The following is a 6000-nucleotide window of genomic DNA, read 5'->3' on the forward strand; positions in this document are numbered from 1 at the left end:
ACTAAAGAACTAGAAATCTGACTCAGTAGGGTGTTGCTCAGTAGCGTTGGACCTCTGCAGAGAGAACACTGCTTTCACACAGAGAGCAAAGATTACTCTCTACAGTATGCAGAGAGGGGACAGAATTTTCTACCCAGGCTGTGGCTGATTTCTAAAGAAAGGTGGAGGACATCGGTCAATGAAATCAAATTACCTTCAGTATGGAATCTTTACTCCTCACAGTGGCCAGCACAGATCCGTTCTCCACACAGAATCGCTCGCTGTCCTCTCTTGTCTTCTTATCAGTGGAGAAGAAATAACATTTCTGACTCACCAAAGTCCATGTCAGGGGACACCTCCTAGTGTAATCTGGGTTCGAAGAAAGTCAGAATATAACATACAAAGAAGGACATCATTATTACAAGAGAGGACTTTGGCATGGCATAACCGAATGTAGTATGTGACTACAGATATTCTTGCAGGAAAAAAACTGTTCATGTATTATTTTTTCCCCAAGGAGCCTGGGAAGCATTGCAGCACCAGTGATCAGTGGATGGAGGGGGCAATGCCAGACTCCTGCAGACAAGCTCATACCTTCATACAGGCTGCAAGGCTTGTGAATGAACTACGAGACCAGCTCATCAGCAACCGTATGGTCCATTCAGAACTACAAGTCGTCAGCTACAAAGGATGATGGTACTAGTATTTCAAGTCATTCATAGGAAACTGTAAAATAGTGACAGCATTCCTGGGGAGAAGATCCCCAGCTCACTGTCACTGGGAGGAGAGGGGGGGAAGGCTGCTTCTGGTGGAACATGTTACATGTTCCAAAAGGTGAACTTATCCTTTAAATTTTGCACAAAAATAACAAACAAAATAAATAAAAATTAAAAAAAAAATAATAAAGGCAAAAAAAAACAAATCAGTAGAAAAATAATAGCTAAGGGGAAAAGGGAAGATTTTAGTTAATTGGGGCTGATTAGGGTTACCTAAGACCCTAATGCCGCGTACACACGGTCGGACTTTTCGTCTACAAAAGTCCAACGGACGCTGACGGACTAAAGCTGGCTGGTAATCCGATCGTGTGTGGGTTTCTCCGGACTTTCAACTGACTTTTTTAGCCTCAAATCCGACAGACTTTAGATTTGAAGCATGCTTCAAATCTTTACGTCGTAACTACGACGGACCCCGAAGTCCGCTCGTCTGTATGCTAGTCCGACGGACAAAAAAACGACGCATGCTCATAAGCAAAAACTAAACGGAAGCACTCGGTCTAGTAAAACTAGTGTTCGTATTGTAGGTAGCACATTCATCACGCTGCAAAATCTGTGATCGTTGAATGCAGCGCATTTTATTTCTTCTTTACGAATGCTCTAAAGAACGAAGGTGTTTTGCTGTTCATAATCAGAGTTCTCCCAAACTGATTTCTGGATTCTTTTTCTCTTTGATCTCATGAATGATATAGTATGCATTTTAAAAACAAGGTTTCCATACTAATAATACTTTTTCCCCTTTTTTTTTTTTTTTTTTTTTTAGGTTTGTAAAGTTACCACAAAGAACCCATTATTCTTTTTGTTTTTAATAGTGATTATTTTTTAGTTTTTAGATAAAGTTAACCCAAAGCACCGTTTTTGGTTATGTAAATTTTTTGATTTTCAAGACTTACCACTTGAACATTATTAACATTAGTAATGTATTTTTGGTGTGTTTTTTTTCAAACTCAATGAGATTGTTGTCCCTTGTTAATTTAACATTGTGTGTAAAATCAATGATTTCAAAGAAAACACATAAAGTCTTTTGCTAAACTCAAAAAAGATCCATTTATTCATGGTCAAAATAAAATAAAGAGGAAGTCAACGCTGGAAAAAGTCGGTGTACAAGAAAATTGGGATCTTGCGGAGTCCATATAAGAGGGAGCACAATCTGGTCCAAGAATCCCAGAGATCAACAGCACCAGCAGATGATCTAGATGTCCCCAGACTGTGGTCCTACAACAGCCTGCGTCTTCTGTCAGACCAGACTGAACCCAGGTCATCATTTTCTTCTCTTCCCTGCAGCCTTTCCTCCACGCTGCCCTGCAGCCTTCCCTGTAGCCTTCTTTTGAGGCTGTGGCTCTGGTGTTTCAGTTGTGGCAGGAGGAGGAGGAGGAGGAGGAGGAGGAGGAGGGGGGGGCTGCCTCATGTAGTTGGGTGTTTTGTGTTAGCGTGCCCTGCAGCCCCTTATGGATTGTTTCCCCAAATAGGCGCTCACAAATGAGGCGCTGCTCCCAATCCATCTGAAGAAGCCTGCTGGCTAAGTAGCAGCCATATGATTCTTCCGCTTCGGGGGGGCTCGTTAAAAAACGGGTGGCCTCTTGCATGAGGCGCAGGGATGCGTCCTGTGTGACCATCCCCTTCCTGGCCCTTTTTTTGGGAAGGTGGAGGGGAGGCACTTGGGATTCGGTCAGGCTCCTACTGGGCCCAGCCACCTCACTTGGCCCAGCCACCTCACTTGGCCCAGCCACCTCACTGGGAGCAGCCACCTCACTGGGAGCAGCCACCTCCTGCCTGACACTGGGCCCAGCCTCCTCCAGGATGATGGTGAATCCGGCCTCCTCCAGGCTGTCCATGGGCCTGGTCTCCTCCTGCCTGCCACTTTCCCCACATTCCTCCTGGATGAACTCATCCTGTGTATAAAAAAAGGACAATAGTTTGAGTATATTTTTTTGGGTTCATCAATGACACACAGTTTGCTTCTCATGAATAGCAAATTCAATGTGAATACTTCTCTTTAATAAAAGAGTCTAATCAGACACCATAATTATTTCAAGCAGGTGCCAAACATATTTAGCCACTACTGTCAATTGATATGTATACACAATTTTGAGTGACAAATTATTTTAGACAATTATAACATCCAGTTAATATCATTAATATTAGTACAGTAAATATTTGTTAAAATAATTTACCTGACTCCAGATGGTCATATCTGGTTCATCCAGGATGGAAGACCCAGCTTGCTCCTCATCAGCCTCTGCTGGGGTGGAGGGAAGGGTGGAGGGAAGGGTTGAAAGTGATGGCCTGGCTTCATTCTGGTCATCCAGAAAACGGAGTTGATTGTAGTACCACAGCCTGGGTACATAAACATCATCTGCTGATGCTCCTGATCTCCTTGATTCCTGGATCTTCTTATGCTCCCTCTTATACATGTTCCTCAAGACCCCAATTTTCTTGAGCAATGTCTCCATTGTTGCTTCCGGGATGGTCGCCTGGACAAAGGCCAGAAGTCTCTCCAGCGTTGACTTCCTCACATGCTTAGCATAATACTGAGGGTGTTTCACCTCCCACAAATTCCTCATCTCTCGATATTTGGAAATAAAAGATGTAAGGAACTCTGGATCCTTAAATAGGGGATTCATTATATCTGGAAAAGATGAAGTCACAAGACAAAAAACACTTTTATTATAGGTTTCTGCTAACCCCTCATCATCTTCTCCCTATGTAGGCCTCATCAATCTATCAAGCCATATAGGCCGCTTGCTACAAAGTCATGACCATAAAAACCAAAAAAATATATATCTAAAATTACCTTCGTTTTGTAACGTCCTGGTCCACTATCACCTACCACAGAACGTACGTACGACACGTGCGCAAGGCCCCTCTTTATACACTACGCATGTGTGAAACTCCGCCTGCGTCGCCCGCCCCTGACGTTCGAAATTAACTCATGTTCTCCGCCCCCTAATTCGACGCACAGAACGTACGTACGACACGTGCGCAAGGCCCCTCTTTATACACTACGCATGTGTGAAACTCCGCCTGCGTCGCCCGCCCCTGACGTTCGAAATTAACTCATGTTCTCCGCCCCCTAATTCGACGCACAGAACGTACGTACGACACGTGCGCAAGGCCCCTCTTTATACACTACGCATGTGTGAAACTCCGCCTGCGTCGCCCGCCCCTGACGTTCGATTTTAACTCATGATCTCCGCCCATTTTTTGTTACGGCGCGTAGTGGAGTTAAAGAATGGCGGAGACACCTGAAATGTTGACGACCTCAGGTAGTGGAGACAGCTCGGAGGCTGGAACGTCAACGAAATCTATGAGGCCTAGATTTAAGGCCTCTAATATGAGTTTTAAAGAGATGGTGGAGATGGTGGCCATTCTTCACAAAGACGACTATGATGGCAATTATGGGCCGTACGCACGGCCAAATTTGCGCAAGGCCAAAATAATGGCGAAGGTCGTGGAGACTTTGAAGGCATCTTTTGGGGTCCAGCGCTCCAAAGATCAATTGAGAAAAAGATGGTCTGACCTGAAACTCAGGGAGCCGGATCAATACCGACGTATCCGGAAAGTTCTTAAAAAAAGTAAGTACTTGTCGTGTTTTTCTCTTGTGTTTATTACCTTGTATACTGCTCCATGTGCTTTTCCTTCCTATACGATTTTTGTTCATCGTTTTAAACGATCTTTTAAGAAACCTCGTTACATATCTATAGATAGATCGATATATAGAGATATATATATATAGAGAGAGAGAGAGAGAGATATATATATATATATATATATATATATAGAGAGAGAGAGAGAGAGATATATATATATATATATATATATATAGAGAGAGAGAGAGAGAGATATATATATATATATATATCTATATATATATATATATATATATATAGATATATATATATATATATATATATATATATCTATATATATATATATATATATAGATATAGAGATATAGAGAGAGAGAGAGATATATACATATATATATATATATATATATATAGATAGAGAGAGAGAGAGAGAGAGAGATATATATATATATATATATAGAGATAGATATATATATATATATATATATATATATATATATATATATATATATATATATATATATATATATATATATATATATATAGAGATAGATATATATATATATATATATATATATATATATATATATATATATATAGATATAGAGATATAGAGAGAGAGAGAGAGGGAGAGAGAGAGAAATATAGAGATAGGTAGATAGATATAGAAATGTAAAACATTCTTTTTGAATATTTGAAGTTATCTTAATTTTTTTGCTTTACATTTAGTTAGATATTTAGAGATTTTGTTCCAGATATAGAGAGAGATCAAAAGATTATTAACTATATTTTGAGATATTGATATCTATCTATCCGATATGTCTTTATAATTTTAAATATTGAGGTAAAATAGGAACTCTACACAAACCACTTCATTACAAATGTTGGAAAATTACTATGTACTAAAATATCTGTGTGCTAATTAGATTAATAATTTTTTGTTTCACATAGGGGAAAAATCACTCAGCCAACACCAAGAAGACAGTCCACCCCAAGCAAAACATGATTGGGAAATCAGCCCAAGTCCCACTGAGGATGTGGAGGAAGGAGAGGTGGGCGACATGGGCACCCCACCAGGTGAGTGTCTGACACACCAGCTTACGTTAATCTATGCATGGCTGCCTTTTGTTTAATGTAATTTGTCTACTCTATTTTAGGGGATCTGGTTGTGCTTCATTCAAGCAACAGTGCCACCCCCGAAGATGTGGAGGAATTAGGCTACATGGGCACCCCACCAGGTCAGTGTCTGAGACAACAGCTTTATTATGGTAAGGTAAACTATGTATGTGTGCATATTTCTAAAGACATTTTTTGGTTTCATTCCACTTTAGGTACAACAACAAGAAGTGACTATTTCACCTCTGAAAGTGCCCAACGGCTAATTGGTCAAATAATGGCCTGGAATAAAGACATCGATGAAATGCGGAATCGGCTGGATCGTATGCAGCAGGAAATGAAGGACATGATTGATGTTTTGGGTCGAATCTAAATCCCCTTTTTTAAACCCCAAAACATCAATCATGTCCTTCATTTCCTGTTTTGCTGACCCCATTCTGGGCCTTCTCTTTTTTTTTTTGGCAGAACATAAATGGCTGTTTAACCTAATGTAAAAAAGGAGGGCTGTTTCTCGTAAATACCTAAAAAATCCACAATAAAAT

This window comes from Aquarana catesbeiana, linkage group LG01 (genome assembly GCF_042186555.1).
Source record: "Aquarana catesbeiana isolate 2022-GZ linkage group LG01, ASM4218655v1, whole genome shotgun sequence".
NCBI lineage: Eukaryota > Metazoa > Chordata > Amphibia > Anura > Ranidae > Aquarana > Aquarana catesbeiana.